This window comes from Podarcis gaigeae, assembly GCF_964106915.1.
Source record: "Podarcis gaigeae genome assembly, chromosome: 8".
NCBI classification, from domain to species: Eukaryota; Metazoa; Chordata; class Lepidosauria; order Squamata; family Lacertidae; genus Podarcis; species Podarcis gaigeae.
This window is the reverse complement of record NC_139684.1, coordinates 49,738,945-49,758,814: the sequence shown is the minus strand read 5'-3', so window position 1 is coordinate 49,758,814 and position 19,870 is coordinate 49,738,945. Positions and strand designations below refer to the sequence as shown.

The 19,870-nt window shown below is 41.1% G+C and overlaps 1 long non-coding RNA gene across 1 annotated transcript; it reads left to right on the top strand.

The window, feature by feature from the left end:
* Nucleotides 1-2,061: 2,061 nt before the first annotated feature.
* On the top strand, nucleotides 2,062-11,879 carry LOC310850561. The gene is made up of 2 exons (XR_014567366.1): nucleotides 2,062-2,141; nucleotides 11,740-11,879. It is a non-coding gene; the product is annotated as an uncharacterized lncRNA (long non-coding RNA).
* The last annotated feature ends 7,991 nt before the right edge of the window (nucleotides 11,880-19,870 follow it).

The following is a 19,870-nucleotide window of genomic DNA, read 5'->3' as shown; positions in this document are numbered from 1 at the left end:
TATGTTAGGAGCTTCAGATCTCACTCCATTTCCTTTTGGAAATAAAAGCTCTTAGATAAATGCCTGGTTATCTGCAAGTTGCTTTCAAAAAATATCAAGTCAGATGGTCAGAGGCATAAAGAACCATCCTATTTGCTCAGCACACCTGTCAAAACACAACCCTGAAACGTCATGTGTGCAACCCCAGCAGGAGGTGCAAACAAACAGCTGAGTGCATTAATGCTCCTGTGTTTGGTGGGAAAAGAACTTAACTCTGATGATACTGGATTGGGGGCGGTGGATGACCAGCAAAAAAGTATTTGATGGGCTCTGAAGTCACACACTTTTTAATAATGCTTAGTTTATCCACAAGATAAAAAGTTAAATAGAAAAGAAAAGGCTGAATGGACATATATTAACACAGCACGGCCCATTTCGCTCAGAGTAGACCCACTGGAATTAACGGACCTAACTTTGTAATTAATTTCAAAAGGGCTGCTCTGACTAAAACTTAGTTGAATACCACCCGGGGTTAGGGTTCCACTGTAATTTCATCTGCCTGCAAGAAACAGTTTTGACTTATAAACAGCCTTAGAGTGCTAGACTGATAACTGCTTGACCTTGCTTACTTATTGCCCTTGGTTGGTTGGTTGGTTGCTACCCAGCTCAGTTGGCTAGAGCGTGGTGCTGATAATACCAAGGTTGCAGGTTTGATTCCCGTAAGGGACAGCTGCATATCCCTGCATTGCAGGGGCTTGGACTAGATGATCCTCAGGGTCCCTTCCAACTCTATGAATCTATATCTATATCTACCTGCTTGGTCTATATATTTATAAACTGGATAATATGAAAAAGCCTATAATCTTTTGCAAAGAAAGCTCTTGTCTTTTGTTGATTTCTTATAATCTAGCTCTGAGTTCTTCACACTTAGAACATATTCATACTTTGCAACATAGAAAACCTACGTTAAACTAAATTGGACTGTTGGTCCAGCCAGCTCACTATTGTCCACACTGGCTTTCAGCAGCTTTCCAGGGTTTTTAGGCAGGAGGCTTTCTCAGCCTGACCCGGACGTGCTGGGCATTCAACCTGGGACCTTCTGCCAGAAAAGCAGATGCTGTACCACTGAGCTGCAGCTCTTCTCCTTAAACTTCATGGTTTGGGGCTGCTGCCTTTTTCTCAACCCATTTGCAATCTTAAGTTTTCGCAGGCTCTTTTCCCATCGTCAGTTTCTCGCTTCTAATTCTAATGTCAACGCTAATAAAATCCCATCGTAAAGGTGTTTTATACATGAGCTGTGCTACGTTATGGTGCTTGCAATATCATGCTCCCTGGATCACCACATTAAATCAAGATATTGGCATTTATGGCGCGCTATACTGCCATCATGTGAGGTTATAATTTGGAGATGCTGCAGCTCATGATTGTATCTGAAATGGGAATCCACGGCAATAAAATGAAATGTCTTATAATAGGGCACTGTGAGGACTGTATGTGTTTGTGTGATGTGGAGTTACAGACAACTCTTTTGGAATAAATCTGGGTAGCTAATGGGATGCCCTCCAGATCTTGATGGACTACAACTCCCATCACCCCCAGCCAGCATGGCCAAGGTCAGGGATGTTAGGATTTGTAGTCCAACAACATCTGGAGGGCACAATCAATTGTCTGCAAAGTCATGTTTCCCTGTCAGTGAAGCCTTACACATCTTGGAACCTTTTTTTAATGAATATTTTGTGCTGTTTTAAGTGTGTTTTATTGTTTATATAATGTTGTTGTGAACTGCCCTGATCATTTTTGATATTGTGGTATATAAATACTTTTATAAATAGATGAATGTAAGGAGTATTATGTGGAGATAAAAAATAAACCCCAAACAGGCAAAGTTGTCCTTAGAAGATACTTTAAATGTGCAAGAGTTTAATGTGGTATAGTAACTGCACCTGACAGTTTCAACTTGTAAAGTTCCTTGCCTGAAGTGTGCCCATATCCTTTATAAAGCTTGTGTATTGGGTAGGAGAGACCAACTTGCTTGCTGATGTGTATGTGTGACACATAAGGATAGGTTTTCAGATGGACAGGCTTTCAGGCAAGCAAACTGACTAATGTCTTTGGTTCTGACAGCAAGAGCTGTTCAACATTGGAAAAGACTCCTCCGAGAGGTGGTGGACTCTCCTTTCTCGTAAGATTTTAAGTAGAGGTTGGATGGTCATCTGTCCTGTATGATCTACTCCTTGCCTTGCAATGGGTTGGACTAAATGACCCTCAAATCCTTCCAACTCTATAGTTCTATGATTCTAAGTCTCTCTCTCTCTCTCTCTCTCTCTCTCTCTCTCTCTCTCTCTCTCTGTGTGTGTGTGTACACACATACACATACATAGATGCATGCAAGACTGGTTTGCATATTGTATTTATTTACAAAGAAGCAGTGGTTGGCACACTTCACATTGTTGCGAGGGAGCCTGGTATTGAGTTCGTCATTCCTGGGCCAGCAGCCAGTAGCTGGCAGAGTTATGAATTAAAAATAAAATGGATATTTATAGATATGCTACATAATACTCCTTTTATGTGAGCTACTTATGTAGGATTCAGCTTGTGCGTAGCCTTGTCCAGTCCAGTAAAGTAATGAGGTGAAGTGCACCTATTGATATAAACAGCTGGTCCCTTTCCCTTGATTCACTGCATTCCTCGTGAAGAAAAACATAAAATATTGGACCGAGGATCATTGGCTCAGTGGTAGAGCAAACACTTTGCCTGCAAAAGGTCCCAAGTACCATCTCTGAGTAGAGCTGTGGAAGATTCCCATCTGAAACTCTGGAGACTCACTGCCAGTAAGTGTATGTAGAAAATACTGAATGAAATAGACTCCTTCAGAATTTAAGATTCACCTGCTTAGGAGCCAGACAAAACAGAGACATTCTGTTAAATGAAAGTATAGAGTTCGGATCAAAGGAAGTAATAGTAATAATACAATTTTATTCTGCCTTGGTCAGACCACTCCTGGACTACTGGTTTGGGGCATCTCATTTTGAGAAGGATATTGACAAGATGATAAAGGGTCTGGAAACAAAACTTTATGTGGAACAGTTGAAGGAATTGGGAAAAGAGGAGGCTGAGAGGATATATGATAGCCATCTTCAAATATCTATCACATGAAAGATGGAGCAAGCTTGTTTTCGCCTCCAGAGGGTAGGACCCAAAACAGTGGATTCAAATTACAAGAAAGGAGATTCCAGCTAAACCTTAGGAAGAACTTTGTGACAACTGTTACAATGCATTGTACGTACTTCGCCAAACCTTTATTAGGCATTACAAATATAGACCATCATAGAACATCTATATATAAAATTTTAAAATATATGCAAATAAACAGCCATGTAAAAATATGTAATAACAAGGATTTTCATTGGAGTTTCTTCCCGTTAAGTATTGCCATTCACCACTCTAAGAAATACTATTGATAAAAACTCAGCCACCCTGAGTTACTTCTGGGTTAATGTCAGACAGATAGAATCTGATATTTTCATTGTGCCATGATGTTAGACTACCCAGAAAATGGGATAGCATGCATCTGCGCAGCTGGTTGTGGAATGGACAGTAGAAAATTATATGTTCTACTGTGTCCGGCACATTAAAAAAACATCCGCAATGGGACAGCTGATTGGTTGCCAGCTTCCAGACCTCCATATACTATCAACCAAAATGATTTGTTATTTTTGTTTTGGATGGAGTCAGGTAATTGGGACCATTTTGGGGTGGCATATTTTATTTCTTTTCGGCCAGAACAAGGTGATGTTTTCTTTTTTCATTGAAGAAGAAAGGTTCTAGTTTGGTACGGTTATTTTTGAAAATTTGGTGCAATTTTCTTTTAAGTTGAAGACATTCATCATCGAACCAGGGACTAGTTCTGTTTTTAAGTGACCTGACGTTTGGTGGAGTGTTAAGCTCTTCAAATGTTTTGAAGATTTCACTATACAGTGGTACCTCTGGATGCGAACGGGATCCGTTCCGGAGCCCCGTTCGCATCATGAGCAGAACGCAACCTGTGTCTGTGTGTGCATGGGTCTCAATTCGCCGTGTCTGCGCATGCACGTGATGTCATTCTGAGTGTCTTCTGAGCATGCGCGAGCAGCGAAACCCGGAAGTAACCCATTCCGTTACTTCCGGGTCGCCATGGGACGCAACCTGAAAACGTTCAACCTGAAGCGAATTTAACCCGAGGTATGACTGTATTCTTCCATAATGTCACTACAAGAATTGATGTTCTTTAGATTAAAGATTACCTGGTTTGCAAAATCAACTGTAAGTTTTTGCCCGACTGCTACACTCATTTTCTGGGAGCATTTTAATTGGGTCATTTGCTCATGTTGACAACAATTTGTGTTGTTACAATTAGTTTTTTCTAAATCAAAGTTTAAATTTACAGACATCACCAGTGGTTGGTTATCACTTTCAGTGTGCGTCTCAATTCTAAAGTCCACTATCAGATTTACAATGTCGCAATGGACCAGCATATAGTCAATGACAATGCATCTTCAGGGGGACAATGCATTGTAACACATTATTGACAATGTAACACAATGTGTTGTCCACATTTTCCAGCAAAGATTCTCCATCAGCTAACAACAATTGATTAAATTATCATAAATATATATTTCTGTCTCCAGTTTCTGGTCTTGCTTTTAAATTTGTAATCCAAGGTTTAAAACAAAATCCTGGGTTCCCTGTGCAGGTCCAAAGACACTTTAGAATAGAAATTGGAAAATCAGCAATAAGAATAGCTGACTTGAGCCTTAACCTTCCAAATTTGCTCTTGCGTTTGCTGCTGGGTTAACAGTGTAGAAATCACCTCATTATTCCTGGGTCAAACAGATGGTGTAACAAGCTCTGAAAATGTTATTGTTGTGGTTGGGGTTCAAATAAGAAAAAGTTTCACCAGTAAAATGTATATCTGTCATGCGACTGTTATAAGCACAGAAGCCTCATTAGGAGAAGGTTCAAAAACATGTATGCACTCTATGTTTGTTCCTTGTTCAAAATCCAAAACCTATATTGTTGTGGACAACGCAATGATCTGATTTCAACAGATGAATTTGGCAGGAGTGTAGAGTTTCTATTGCCAATTAGCTTTGTCACTTAACAGGGGTTAATTCCCCCCCTGAAAAGATCGCTTCCCCTGATGCTGTTGGTAGGTTAGTATATGCAAAGTGGGAAGTGGCCTTAAGGAGGATGACTGAAATTCTACCTGCACCTACAAATGTCTCAGCTTCTGCACAGTCTGACAACAAAAGACAGAGGGCTCAATTCTAAAATGGGAAAACTCGTAAAAGCACAGAATCATGAAAACTGATGAGGATGGTAGAGCCATCTAAACTAGTCTGCTGTCATAAAGGAGGAACATCCACATACATGGTGTTGAGAGAGTGGATAGAGATAATTTGTTCCTTTTCTCCCATAATACTAGGTGTATTATTGAAATGAAAATTATTAACAGCATCTTCTGCACATATCAAAGAAATCACTTCTTCACACAATGTCCAATTAATTCATAGCCATAAAATGTGTTGGCCACACGCTTAGATGACCTTAAAAGTGACATAGACAAAATTCAAGTTAGGGATGGTTGATAGTGATTGACGTGGCAGAGGGCTGTTGATTCCCTGTCATGCTTGTGGCTTTCCTAAAAGCACATGGCTGCCCACAAGATAATACAGCCTTAGTCTATCTTCGTGTTCACCAGCTCTAGACTATAAGATCCACTTTCACCATCGGTAGGGATGAGGAAATCTGTCAATTGCAGTTTCTCTTGGTTTCTCATTTTTCCAATCTCATTTCCTCATCAGTTTTTTTAAAAAAGTAAGTCCTCATGGAAATCCATCAGCATTCTGATGTTAATTTCTCCTAATATACACATTTGCATGCAATTTTGCCTGATACACTCCCCCCCCAAACCAATGACCCCTAATATATGTATTTTGTTCATTGCACTAATATTTGCACTTCTATGTACATTTTACCCTAACAACATGCCTTGAACTGCATTGCAAAATTCAGAGACCTGAATTTAAAGGATGGCTGTGTTTCAGTTCCTGTACTGTTTCAGAAAGTGTGAAGTAGTTAGATTGGCTTTTATATGTGAACTCCACTGAATCTGTCCCTCATCCCTAACCACCAGTAATAGTTCGTCTGGAGAAGCAGTGGCTGCTGCAGAGCTACTATTTTTTTTTTCTGGATCCTTGGAGGATTGAGTCCCAGTGCATAATTTCAGAAAATAATAGTCTCAGTGAAATGCTCTAATTGGGGACAGGTTGGATTTTCTCCAGAGTGTGGTCTCTTGCGAGCACCTCGCTGATTATCTACAGTCCGTTAAAGAGAAAGAGACACTACGCTCCTCCCCAATTTGATTTCTGCCAGGCTTGGGAGCCCAGAAGACGTTGAGCATATTCCCCACACGATGAGGCTTCCCGTTCTTGCCTTCAAGACTCCTGATTATAAAGGGGTGAGGGGAAAAGAAAGCGCATCGTCACAAATTATAAATGCAAATGCAAGTTCCATCTATTTAACCAGTTACTACATTCATGCCACATCTTCCTTCCAAGGAACTCAAGGTAGTTTACATGTGCTCTTCTTCAGGCCCATTTTATTCTCACAGTAACCCTGTGAGGTAGGTTGGGCTGAGAAAAAGCCACTGGAGCAAGGTCACCAAGTGAGTTTCATGACTGGGTAGGGATTTGAACCCGGGTCTCGCCAGTTCTAGTCCCACAACTGCACCGCAACGGCTCTCTAGAACTATGGTTCCTAGTTAAGTGTCAGAAACATTTCCCATCGTGATGGTGTAAACTGGGTAAAATTAAACAATACTGAATAGAATAATAGTGTTGTGGAGCTGGAAGGGACCATGAGGGTCATCTAGTCCAACCCCCTGCACTTCAGGAATCTTTTGCCCAACGTGGGGCTCAAACCCACGACCCTGAGTCTCATGTTCTACCAACAGAGCTATCCCTATTAGCAGGAATTTCCAGAGCTTCTGTTTAATGAAGCTTTCAGGGGCCACATGCCAGTGGATAGTGGGACCAAGACATAAGTAAGCACAGCAATGGATGTGGTTCTTGCCTATATGCACTGCCACCCCTTTTAACCCTGAATGGACATCTTGGTGATGCTGCTGTTTAAACTGCATTCCTGAGGGTACATTCCTGCTCCTCATCCATGGAAATTGTGTAATTTCCACGGACACAACCCAGGCTAAATTAACTGCAAAGAACCATTCATTGTCAATGGGAGTTTAAAAAGAGCCATCTTTATATTTCTCTTACCGAATAGCTGTGACAATAGGTGAGCCTATGCAACCCCTGAGAATCAGATCAACCTTGCGGCTTGTAAAGGTCTGCACAGGGGGCTGTGCAGAAGAACAATACAGCTGTCAGGTGGTGGTGTGGTTGCTCGAGAGCAAACAGGCAAGACTCTGACCTGTCTTTTCCAGGCTTTATTATTAGTGCAAATTATTTACAGTGAAGAGCGTCGCAAGTTCATGTCTGGCTCACTCGCTAGCAGAATCTGGAAGTGGGTGATCCTTATACCTCCTCCATCCAGCATAACAGTCGCGTGACCCCCAACCTTCTCCTCCCTTACCTGTGCCTAAACCTACTGTGCAGCATGGGTGCTGGCAAAGGGGTACTTCCCTCCCCTCTGGTTTGTTTAGGCGCAGTGTTGAGGCTCTCCCTGGCATCTCCTGCTCCCACCACTTCACTGGAGGTGGGGCTTCCCTCCTCGCCAGAGGAGAAACTGCTTCTCAAGATTTTCGGAGGTTCCCTATAACACAACTGCCCTTCCACTTCTCGCCTCTGAGCTGATGGCAGTTCCGTGACAACAGCAATAGCATTTTCTTCGTTAAAGTGACAGGTAAAAACAGCAGTAAAACCCATTTTTTTCGGATTAAAAGTCCTTAACAGACATGGAGACTTTGGTGCCCAAAGGATGATGACGTAGGTTCCAGGCAAGCCTTCCTGAAGTTTTTGTTTGTTTATAAAGTATTTTTATCCCTCTTTTCAGCTGAAAAGGCTTCCAGAGTGGCTTAGATAAGATCAAGAACAAACCAGGCAGCATAGTCGTCCTACTTTACAAAGGAACATAAGACGAGGCCTGCAGCTGGATCTGGCCAAAGGCCCAGTCCAGTATCCTGTTCTCAGAGCAGCCAACCAGTTGCCTATGGGATGCCCGCAAGCATGACCTGCATCCTGTAGTTGAAGGACTGTCTACCCCAAATCTGTCTTAAAGATAAAGAACCAAAAGAAGGGAAATCAGGAAGGGTCCTGAAGTTGCCCACCAGCAGCTAGCTAACAGACACACCAGGTCACAGTCTTCCGTCTTTGGTGGGATGGGGTGTATTTCTGTTTAAATTATAGTAGTAGTAATAATACTATTATTTATTATTTGTACCCCACCCATCTGGCTGGGTCTCCCCAACCACTCTGGGTGGCTTCCAACAAAGATTAAAAATACATTAAAATGTTACACATTAAAAACTTCCTTAAACAGGGCTGCCTTCAGATGTCTTCTAAATGTCAGGTAGTTGTTTCTCTCTTTGACATCTGATGGGAGGGCGTTCCACAGGGTGGGCGCCACTACCGAGAAGGCCCTCTGCCTGGTTCCCTGTAACTTGGCTTCTCGCAGTGAGGGAACTTCCAGAAGGCCCTTGGCGCTGGACATCAGTGTCTGGGCAGAACGATGGTGGAGACGCTTCTATCTTCTTTTTTGGTGGAGCATTTCCTCTTTTGCAGAGGTGCATACGTAAGCAGCCTCCCAACAAGATGGTCCCTGCCTGTAGACATGCAATCTAAATGTTACGGCCAAAAAAATAAAAAAGGGAGGAAGAGACTGCAAGGAGATTCCTGCATTGCAGGGGTTGGACTAGATGACCATTGGGTCCCTTCCAGTTCTATGATCATAACTCCTGTGTTAGAGCATTTGCTTTGCATGCGAAGGGTTCCAGATTCAATATCTGGTACCTCCATGTCGGTATGGGAATGCCCCCTGACCTAGAGAAGAAGAGAAGAGTTTGAATTTGATATCCCACTTTATCACTACCCGAAGGAGTCTCAAAGCAGCTAACATTCTCCTTTCCCTTCCTCCCCCACAACAAACACTCTGTGAGGTGAGTGGGGCTGAGAGACTTCAAAGAAGTGTGACTGGCCCAAGGTCACCCAGCAGCTGCATGTGGAGGAGCGGAGACGCAAACCTGGTTCACCAGATTACGAGTCTACCGCTCTTAACCACTACACCACACTGGCCACTGTCAGTCATTGTAGACAATTCTGAGCTAGATGAACCCAAGGGTTTGACTCAGTATCAGGCAGTTAGTTCCCTATGTTCCGAAGAAGAAAACAAGCAAATCCAGGCACCCACTCTTAAAGTTACTAAGTTGTTTTACTGTCCACTTGAATGAAAGCAGTTCAGGATGTGAAGCAGCTAAATGGAGCTTTGCAATCAAATGTGTTGACAGAAAGAATTCCGATTCCCTTCTCTCCTTTGATTGTAGCCTCATAGAATGTCTGCTTCTAGATTCATAGTTCAGGGAGAAAAAGAATCAAAGAGCACCCTGATCCCAGCAGGATTCTAGCTTCCTTTAAAAGGCTATGCATGTGCATTCTTGTTTGCTGGATCAGCCCAGGGTATTAGGAGTGCAGTGCCAACTTGCTCATGTAATTCTCCATTAAAGGTGATGGAGAAATTCTGTTCAGTGTGCATTTAAACATGAACTTACCCGACTGGCCCTTTCTGAAATAATATGTGAAGTAAAACACAGCCATCCTTCAAACCTTGCACTTCTCTGTTTTTTACAGTGCAGAGGGTGACTAGTCTAGCCATTACATCTTATTTCAATACTGCATCCAAGGACAATAGCTGCTGCCTTCCAGCATTTGCCGCCCAAGGCAGTGTCTCACTCTCCCTAATGGTAGGGCTGGCTCTGAAGGTACCCATATGCAATACTTCTTATAAAACCACCAATCCACTTTTGAGAAAAGAAAAAGTAGCATTTGAGCTAGGAAATGAGAATGAAAGAGCCTGCCTTGGAGGTTCAGAGATTAATAACACTATAATGACTCATCCTGGCATTTCCCCCCTCCACAACAAAGCCAAATTAACAGTCTCCCTAGGTAATGACTTTAGAAGAACAGTGCAACGTTTGAGAGATTTAAACCCCTCTTTAATGACCACCCTTCTGCCCTTGGCCAAAAATAGTGATACCAACAGCAGAGGCGTAAACTAATCTGGAAAGGGGTCCAGAGATGATAGAATGTCCCTTATTTCGCTACCCACTTGATGGTTAGGCTTAAGAAATCAGATTGCAAAGCAGAACAGGCAGAGAAAAGGCTTAAGGTCCAACTATGAGTTGTTAGGATACCCCTGTTTCCCCTCACAGAGCTACAATTCCCAGAGTGATTTAACAATCAATCCTTCATTGCTGGGCATTCTGAAAATTTTAGCTCTGTGAATGGGTGAATTGTGGTCTCCTAACAACTCTCAGCACCCTTAACAAACTACAGTTCCCAGGATTCTTTGGGAGAAGCCATGACTGTTTAGAGTGGTACCATACTGCTTTAAATGTGTAGAGCAATTGGAGCTTAAGTGAGAATGTCCATGTGTGGAATTTATCACGATGTTACAGGCATTGTGTGATGATCCTTCATATGTGGACCAGCCACACACATTTAAATTGAGACAGTCCTGCAGATGTTTCTTTTACTGAAAGAATAATGACGAAATGAAACCAGCTAGGCAGGTCCAATTGAAACACTAGCAGGATGAGCTAAAAAATTGTTTTGTTTTGCTAGTCACACAGAATGTTTTAATTCAAGCAGCGTATGACAGCAGTAATTGCCCTAGTTCTGATCATTGTACGACTCAGTCACTAGGAAAGCCAAGGAAGAACATTTTGTGACCTTTTTTTAAAAGCTAAAAAACCCAGTAAGGGATACTGAGGTGTTATCAGTTTCCTGCTGTGTTCAGTTGAAATTGCAAAAATATGTTGACTCAAAATATTATTATTATATTATATTATATTATATTATATTATATTATATACCTTGTAACAGAGTTTCAACTGCTGTTTTACATTGGATGTATGATATGGCATCTGATCCATTACACAGAATGGGCCACTGCCCCACCAACATTAGTCTGCCCTCCTTTCCATGCCTCCACCTTCCTGCCCGCCTACTGGGGGCGTGGATCTGCCTGCCAGCTTCCTCCTTTTCTCAGTGTTGCCCTTGTCGAACTCAGCAGGGAGGAGGAGGGGGACAAAACTAGAATCAGTTGACACCTCCACCTGAGCAAAGGCTCCATCTACTGTCGGCCTTCCGCCCTAAAAGTTTCAATAGGCATCAACCACCGCTGTGCCTATCAGTAATCAAACCTGCAATGAGACCTGCACTATAAAAGTTGGAAAGATGGTTAAAAGCCAAGAGTGCTCTTAACCATCCCTTTCCCAGCCACAGACCTCAAAGCACACATGATTAGTTAAGAGCCAAAATCCTTTTGGTCAAAGTTAAACTTTTTATTCAGCATACATCTGGGTATAATACACTTGCGTTTTGCCTGTATTTGTAAGAGGGATGGGTGAGGAGAGTTGCAAAACTTCAATTAATACTATTAACAATGAACATTTCATTACTTTGTTTCTCCCACTAATCTGATGTTGCTGTTTTTCTCTCCCTCTCTCTTCAATTTCCTGGCGTTTGCCTTTTATCTCTTCCACAGGATATTATGCTACCTTGCAAGATGGAGAATGCGTTTTTGATATTAAACTGAAGCAGGGCTGGGAATGGAACAAATGCTCACCCACAAGCCAAGAGGCAAAAATCTTCTTTTTTGAGATGAATTAAAGGAAGTGAAATTCACCAGTAATCCACTGACACCATCTGACCTGAAGCCTGGCAGGGACCCTTCCTTATCTTTTCTTCTAGCTTCAATGAATTAAGTACATTTGCTAAATGTTTTTATATCAGAAATAAGATCCTGAGCCCACTGGTTTGGGAAAGAACACAGTCAAATGAATTGGTTTGGGAGGCAATTAGATTGGAGGTGGAACCTGAGCCGGTCCAGACACTATCTGAGCTGACTGAGGAATAGAGCACTGTCAAAAGACTAGGCCAAGCGTGGGGAACCTCAGGCCTGGGGGGGCGGGGATGTGGCCATCCAAGCCTTTCTGTCTCTCCCAGGCTTCATCCATAGGGATGGAGGAGAAATTGGGTTTGGTTTGCAACTAACTCACACTTTCCCAAAATAATATGTAAACTGATTTGCAGCAGTCCTTCAAAATCTGCACTTCCCTGAATTTTAAGCCTCCAATCAAATAACATGTACAATAATGTTGTATTATTTTATTGTTGTTAGCCGCTCTGAGCCTGGCTTCGGCTGGGGAGGGCGGGATATAAATAAAAAATGGTTGTTGTTGTTGTTATTTGTATACAAGGAGAAAGTGTCCATTAAAATGCATATATTTTAAAAAATAACATTAAAATTTCTTATACTATGGAAATTCACATGTAAAAATGTGCTTATTACAAGAAATGCACACTAAAATGCTGATGATTGCGGACATAATAATAATAATAATAATAATAATAATAATAATAATAATGCAAACTGATGAGGAAATGTGGAGAATTTAAGACTGGGAAAAATGAGTAGCTGAGAGAAGACAAAACTGACAGAAGCGAAAGCTGACAAATCCTTCCACCCCTCTGGTCCCTCCTACCTTTAGCTATGGCCCCGCCCATTTTTGCTGTTGGCCCTGCCCACTTTTCACTCTGGTCCTGCCAGCAGCTGCTAAAGGGGTGGTCAAGCTTTCTCAGCCTAAGGGCCACATTTCCTTCTAGGCAACCTCTCAGGGGCCACGTATCAGTGGCAGGTGGGGCCAGAAGCAAAAGTGGGCGGTGTAACAAATATCAATTGACTCACGCACCATTTTCTGACTTCCACCCAGGCAAGGCAGAAGCACTGTCAGAGTTCAGGACAGATTCCAGCCAGGTAAAGGAGGCTGCAAGGCAGAGTTAGTGAAGGGCTGGGGAGGAGCTGTGGTCTGGGGGACAGTTCCGAGTGACAGAAAGGTCGACATTTGGCCCTGGCTCCTGGTTCTGAGATTCCTTGTCCAGTCAAACCTTGGTTGCTAACGTAATCCGTTCTGGAAGCCCGTTCGACTTCTGAAATGTTCGACATCCGAGGCGCGGCTTCCAATTGGTTGCAGGAGCTTCCTGCACTCAAGTGGAAGCCATGTCAGATGTTTGGCTTCCAAAAAATGTTAAAAAACTGGAGCATTTACTTCCGGGTTTTCACTGTTCAGGAGCCGAAACATTCCAAAATAGAGGCATTCAGAATCCGAATCTGTTTCCAGTGAGACAAAGCATCACTCTCTCTACCACACATTTTCTCTTTTTTGTTATTTATTTTCCTGTCAGAAGGTGGTTTCTGCTGCTTCCTGTTTTAGAGTACATCGCCTATGGCTAAACACAATTTCCTTCTCAAAAGCTGCCCAAACTCAGCTGACCAGCATAGGCATATGCAAGCATTTTTTAAAAAAGAAAAACACATGCAAAAGTAGCCTAAGACTGCAATCCTATGCGTGTTTGCATCAGGGGGAGTCCCACTGAAATCAATGGATTTGCAGGCATAGCTAGGGCTGTGCAATAAGGCAGCTGGTGGTTTGCTGGTATGCTTCTGTGTTCTGCTGTCTTTTTAATTATTTATTCATATCAGCAATCCCATGTATGTATGTATGTATGTATGTATGTACATTTTATATGCTGCCCTCCTGGTGCAAAAGCACCACAACATTTAAAATAACAGTTGTATAGAAACAGCAATGTAAAACAATATGGGCAGGAATGCCTCTTTTAATGTAAAAACTCTGCTGCTTTCACAAAATAATGCAAAAGAATAATAATAATAAATGATAAAATGTTATATCCATATTTTTTCCATTTTATCTGGAGTAGACTCATTAAAATTAATAGACCTATATTAGCCATGTTCATTAAATTCAGTGGGTTTTCTCTGAGTATGTCTAGCAGTAGATGACATGCAGTGTATGTATGTATGCATTTTTAAAAAACAACAATCTCCTGTCTTCTTAATAAGGGCACTATTATTTTAAAACTATTATTTTATTTTATTTTAAAAGCATTTCTGCCTCACTCGTCAGCCAAAAATGCTCCTGTAATGGCTTGCTGATCAATAAAAATGAAAATGACAGTTTCTGCCCTTGGCCTTATAAACCATAAGACACACATACATACAAAGGGAAAAGGGGATGCTTTATGTGTGGAGTGGGGTGGGAGGAGGAAACACAGGCAACCAGCTGTTAAAATTACAGAATATGTAAACATTTAATTCACAGCCAGTCTCTGAAAAATGTTTTGGAAAACATGGGGGTACCTTTTAGTTGATTAAAACGTTTTTAATCAATGGAATTGTACCAATTAATTGACTAAACACTGCAGCCTTATATCAGTCAAAGATATTAGAAGAGGTACACTGCCTTATCTTTCCAGCCTTCTGGTTACGGATTACATAGCCTTCCAAACAAGCTCCAGGGTATCCGTTTTCTATAAGAGGTCATTAAATGGATAATGGCATCACTGGAAAACTCACTCCCCATGCCTAATTAGTCAAGAGCGGCATTATGCGAAGCCTTCATCTCCTGGTTTCCTGTGCAGCTGGAGTGAGCTGTTTGACAGAGATTGAAAGTCAGGCGTAACCTCCTCCTCGATAATTGTTTGCCCACCAGACTCATAATGGGCAAGAACTCAAGAAGAACATGCCACATCCCCCACCAAGAGGCTCTTCCATTGCTTCAAAGACACGTGACTGCTGACCGCCACTCGGAAGGTGCTTCCAGACTGTAAACACAGCGCATACTATAGAACTCGCCCCACAGAAAGCAATGATGGCCACCAGTTTGGATGGCTTTAAAAGAGGATTAGACCAATCCATGCTATTGATGGCCACTAGCCATGATAGCTATCCTCTGCCTCCACATTCAGAGGCAGTAGGCTTCTGAACACCAGTTGCTGGTAACCAGAGGAGGCAAGAATACTCTTTGCTCTAATCCTGCTTACTGCTTTCCCACAGGCCTCTGGTTGGCCACTGTGAGAACAGGATGCTGGACTAGAATTGGCCATTGGCCTGATCTAGCAAGATCTTTTTATGTTCTTAACTATTTGGGCTTTTTGGGATTCAACCACATACCAGCAAATTCAGGTTGTACAATTAAGGGTTTCTGTGTAATTGCAGACTTCCGGTAATTGTCCTTGTTTTGTCAGCCTGCACCCCAAATCCTTTTAATTGTGAAAGTGTCTTTCTGTTTGCAGTCTTTCCCTCCTCTTTGCGAAGGTTAAGTCATAAGAACTGAGAATGATGCCTCCATTCTTGGATTTATCACTGATTGGCTTATTAAGCACCTATGATCACCTTGCTCATAGGATGATATAAGTGAATATTTGAATATTCTTATAAATACTGTCATGTTCCCACACAGTTTGAATTTCAATGCAGATTAGACTAACAGGATGAGACAATGAAGGATCCATACACTAATCTCCTATCTGTTTAAGTTTTTCTTTTAAAAATAGCTGTGGGCAGGTAGTGTATTGTTTCTGGGTCCAATAACAGACACCAAGAATGAAGATGAGTTTCATTAAAAGAGCTTTATTCAAACAAATACACCACAGAGCATCTTGTTCTGCCATGTGCTCCTGCACAAAAACCTTTAAAAGATTGGATTTCTCTCATATGATAGACAATCCCTGTGTTTCCTAAACCCACACAATCTCTGGACACAAACAGCAGGATAAAAAGCCTATGGACAGCATGAATCCTCACTGTCAGGATTTTCAAATTTTCTAAAACGCTTTAAAAACTTTATATTAATGTATCTATCCATCTGTCTACCTGTCATACAGTTACTATAACTGAAGTAGGTGAAAGTAAATCGAAACAGACAGGAAAGTATCTTGATGGGAAGTAAAGACTCAGAGATATCATTCACTACTTGACGTGTCAAGGAGTTATAGAGAAGTTCATAGAATTCAAATGGAATTCAAATTCCAATAAACCATTTCCAGAAAATCTTAAACAAACACATCTTCTTTTGAAATTTTAGAAGTTTCAATGCACCAGTTTGAAAATATGCATAATTACTCACTATGGATTTTGAGCATATTAGGAACTTAATATTAATATAGTGTTGACAATCCTAAACTAGATTAACCAATCACTTGACTGAATTGGGTTCATTTCTGTCACTTACACACATATTTTCCTTAAAACTCCATTATTTTTTCTGTCTTAAAAACAAAACACTTTAGACTGTTTCATAAACCTGGTGTGGTGTCTTATTTTAACCCTCTCACACTTAGGAGCTATAATACCACATTACTTTAAAAGGCTTTAGGAGGTTCTTGGGGGGGGGATTTGGAGGCTGATTGATAAGGGGCAGCCTTGTGGTAATAACTAACTCGTCTCATGGCAGTTTTTTTTCAAAGCGGAAGAGTGGGCTGAGCAGAGGGAGATACTCTGTGTTAGCTATGGACACATGGTACAGGCCCCAGGGAGGCTGGAGGTGGGGGTGGCTAGCTGCTACAAGGAAGCATTGCACGGACTGACCCACCATGAATGGCACTGGATGGAGCTGGTTGTTTCATTTTGATAATCCTTCCCCTGGCTCCTTCACTCGTATGAAATGGTTTTCACGTTATGAACTCCTTTTTTTTTTAATGGCCTGCACGATTGTAAAGCAAAGCATTTCCTTATGATAGCACATAAATGTTTTACAACGCTTTCATTTAAATTTAGTGTCTGCTTTAGAATGACAAATGAAACAAAAGGAAGCACCAACGTAAAATATTGTTTTGACACCTTTGGAGCTGAGCAAGGAAATTACACCGAATACGTTTATCCTGCTCCAGCACATTTCAGCAATCTTTTCTTTAGAACAAAGTCACGCTGCAGTTGGCGTGTAAATAATGCATACAGGTAAAATATTATTATACCTGCGCATTGATGTAAAATTCCGTGTAACGGCAGGAAATATGGAACATCTGCCAAAACAAAAGAAATTCCTCATTTCCTCACTTCCCTCCAGTAAAAACAATGGTTGGTGTGTGTGTGTGTGTGTGTTTGCACGCTACCTGCAAAAGGCTATGAAATACAAAATACCATTGCATATCAAATGTTAAAGAAGATTTGTTTTAGTTACTCAATACTGCTAAATATTGACTGTTTAAATTTAGATTTGGAAGTGAAGTATCACAATGTATCAAACGGGAATATCAAATGGAACTCAAGCAAATATACACCAGAGAAGATGGAATCTTTGGTCTTCCAGATGTTGTCAATTTCCCATTTGCTTTGACTGTCCCTGTTATGGGAAGAGTCCTGCTGGATCAGATTTGAGGTCCACTTAGCTCAAATACAATAGCTGACACCCATTTAAATTCAAACTGCATTTTCTGAGCCAGGTTTGTTCCAGACCTGATAGTCATAGTTTCACAACGTGGATGACATGAGAAACTGATCAATTAGTCCAGGAATTAATTGCAGCAAGGCTTTACACAATGGAAAAAGACGTATCAAATTTTCTATGGCAAAAGAAAAAAAACTGAGCATTAAATATAAAATATTAATAGATGAAAGGCAAAGAGGGGGGATTTGCTCTTCCGGATCTGAAACTCTACTATGAAGCAACTTGTTTAAGTTGGATGAAAGAATGAATTGAACTGAAGAATGTGAACATATTGGATTTAGAAGGGGCCAATTTGATTTATGGGTGGCATGTGTACCTATGGTATGAAAAAAACAAGGTTCACAAGGGATTTTTTAATCATGTGATTAGAAGTTTATATAAGGTCTGGATGAGACATAGAGATATCTTAGAAAGAAAAACTCCTGGCTGGATATCACCGGTAGAAGCAGTTGCAGCAAGGGTAAATATGGATAGGACTTGGGGAAAGTATAAAGATCTGTTTGAATATCAAGAAGGTAATATAAAATTAAGAGGTAGACAGTAGATTTCTAACTAGATACCTGACTGGTTTCACTATTTTCAAAGGAAGTGTTTAAAAAAAGATAAAGAAAAAAGATAAAGAAGGTTCAGAATTTGAAAAAGGGATTTTGGGACCTAATAAAAATTAATTTCTAATTATATAAATTATTGTTAGAATGGGAGACTAAAGATGAACTTATAAAGGAGGCAATGATAAAAAGGGTCATTGACATTGGGCATAATATTGAAATCGAAATCGTTGAATGGGGGAAATTATGGAATTTTACACTGAACATTTCTGAATGCTATCAAATAAGAGAAAATAAGCAAAAAATGCAATATAGATGGTATTTGACACCGGTTAAATTGGCTAAAATGTATAAAAGAGGCTCAAAACTTTGTTGGAAATGGCTAGAAGTTGAGGGCACATTTATTCATTTATGGTGGAAATGCAACCGGGCAAAGGAATTATGGAAGATAGTGTACAAGTTTTTTTAAAAATTGAAATTCACAAATCCCAAGGAACTGGAAGCATTCCTTCTAGGCATGCTTGGGAATGAGTTACCCAAAAAAGCCCACAAACTATTTCAATATGCAACAACAGCTGTGAGTATGGTATACACAATATATTGGAAACAAAGAGACCCCAGGGAAAGAACAGTAGTTAAATAAATGAATGGAATATGCCAAGCTTGCAAGGATGACATCTAAAATAAGAAACCAAGATGATAAAATGGATGAGGAGTATTTAGTGGAATAATTACCAAAAAAATTGATCTCAAATATAAATTCCAGGTAGGGAGTACCTTATGACCAACAGTTGACAATATAAAGGTTATGAGAATGTGAAGGAATTAATGCATATGCAGCTAAGTAAGATTTGTAAAGAACTGCTATGGGACGCTGGGTGGGAAGTTCAAAATGACTGCTGCAAAAGAATGGAAAATGTTGCAACTGTAAAACTGAAAACTTAATAATAATAATAATAATAATAGCAAGGCAAGGCGGAGAAATGATGGCACATGCAGGTAGAAGGTTCATGCACACTCTCTGATGAAGTGTGTTATTTTTAGCAAGTATTATAATGCGGTGTGGCTGTAACAGGCATGTTTTGTAAGATGGTTGACCATGCTATATGGGCTCACCCATCATTTGACTTGCTCTGGACATGTGCAGGGACAGCTTCAGGTGTGAAGGAATACTAGGAAAAGTTACTTTGGCAGGCACCTCTTAGGTTGAGCTTGATGGGCTTACCTGTCCGTCTTACTGCAAGGGTGGGTGAGAGCCACCATATAACATTTACACATGAATTAAATTTATATCTCACCCTCCTCCTAAAGGGGCACATGGCAGCAAACCCTCAAATGATAAAACAGGTAAGAACAATTCCAACACAGAGACAGGCTGGGAAAGATCTGGATTGAAAAGGCTTGCTGGAAGAGGAAGGACTAATGGGAGGGCAGAAATGATCTCCTGATAAGATCTCCACTGAAGGCCCTCTTCTGCCGAGTGCAGTGATCAGTATCTTGATTAATCGCAATGCCCCAAAGTGTCTTACCTAGTGTCATGCCAGGACACTGGGGATATGAAAAGGAAGGCTCACAAACCCAACTGTCTAACGTTGAGGGGCAGAGGTTAGTGCTGGTAGGCCCTGCTGGAGCAATTTGCCTAGGTCGCCAGGTGATGATGTCAGGCCTGTATCACGAGTGAAGAACCTCCTGTGACTGCTTGGAAAATCTGGCATGCACCTTCCCCTTATGTTTGATGTTGGCAGTAATGGATATACACGTTGACACTCCTTGGCAAAACTCACCATGACCATTTTTATAACCCCGAAGTCAGAAAATG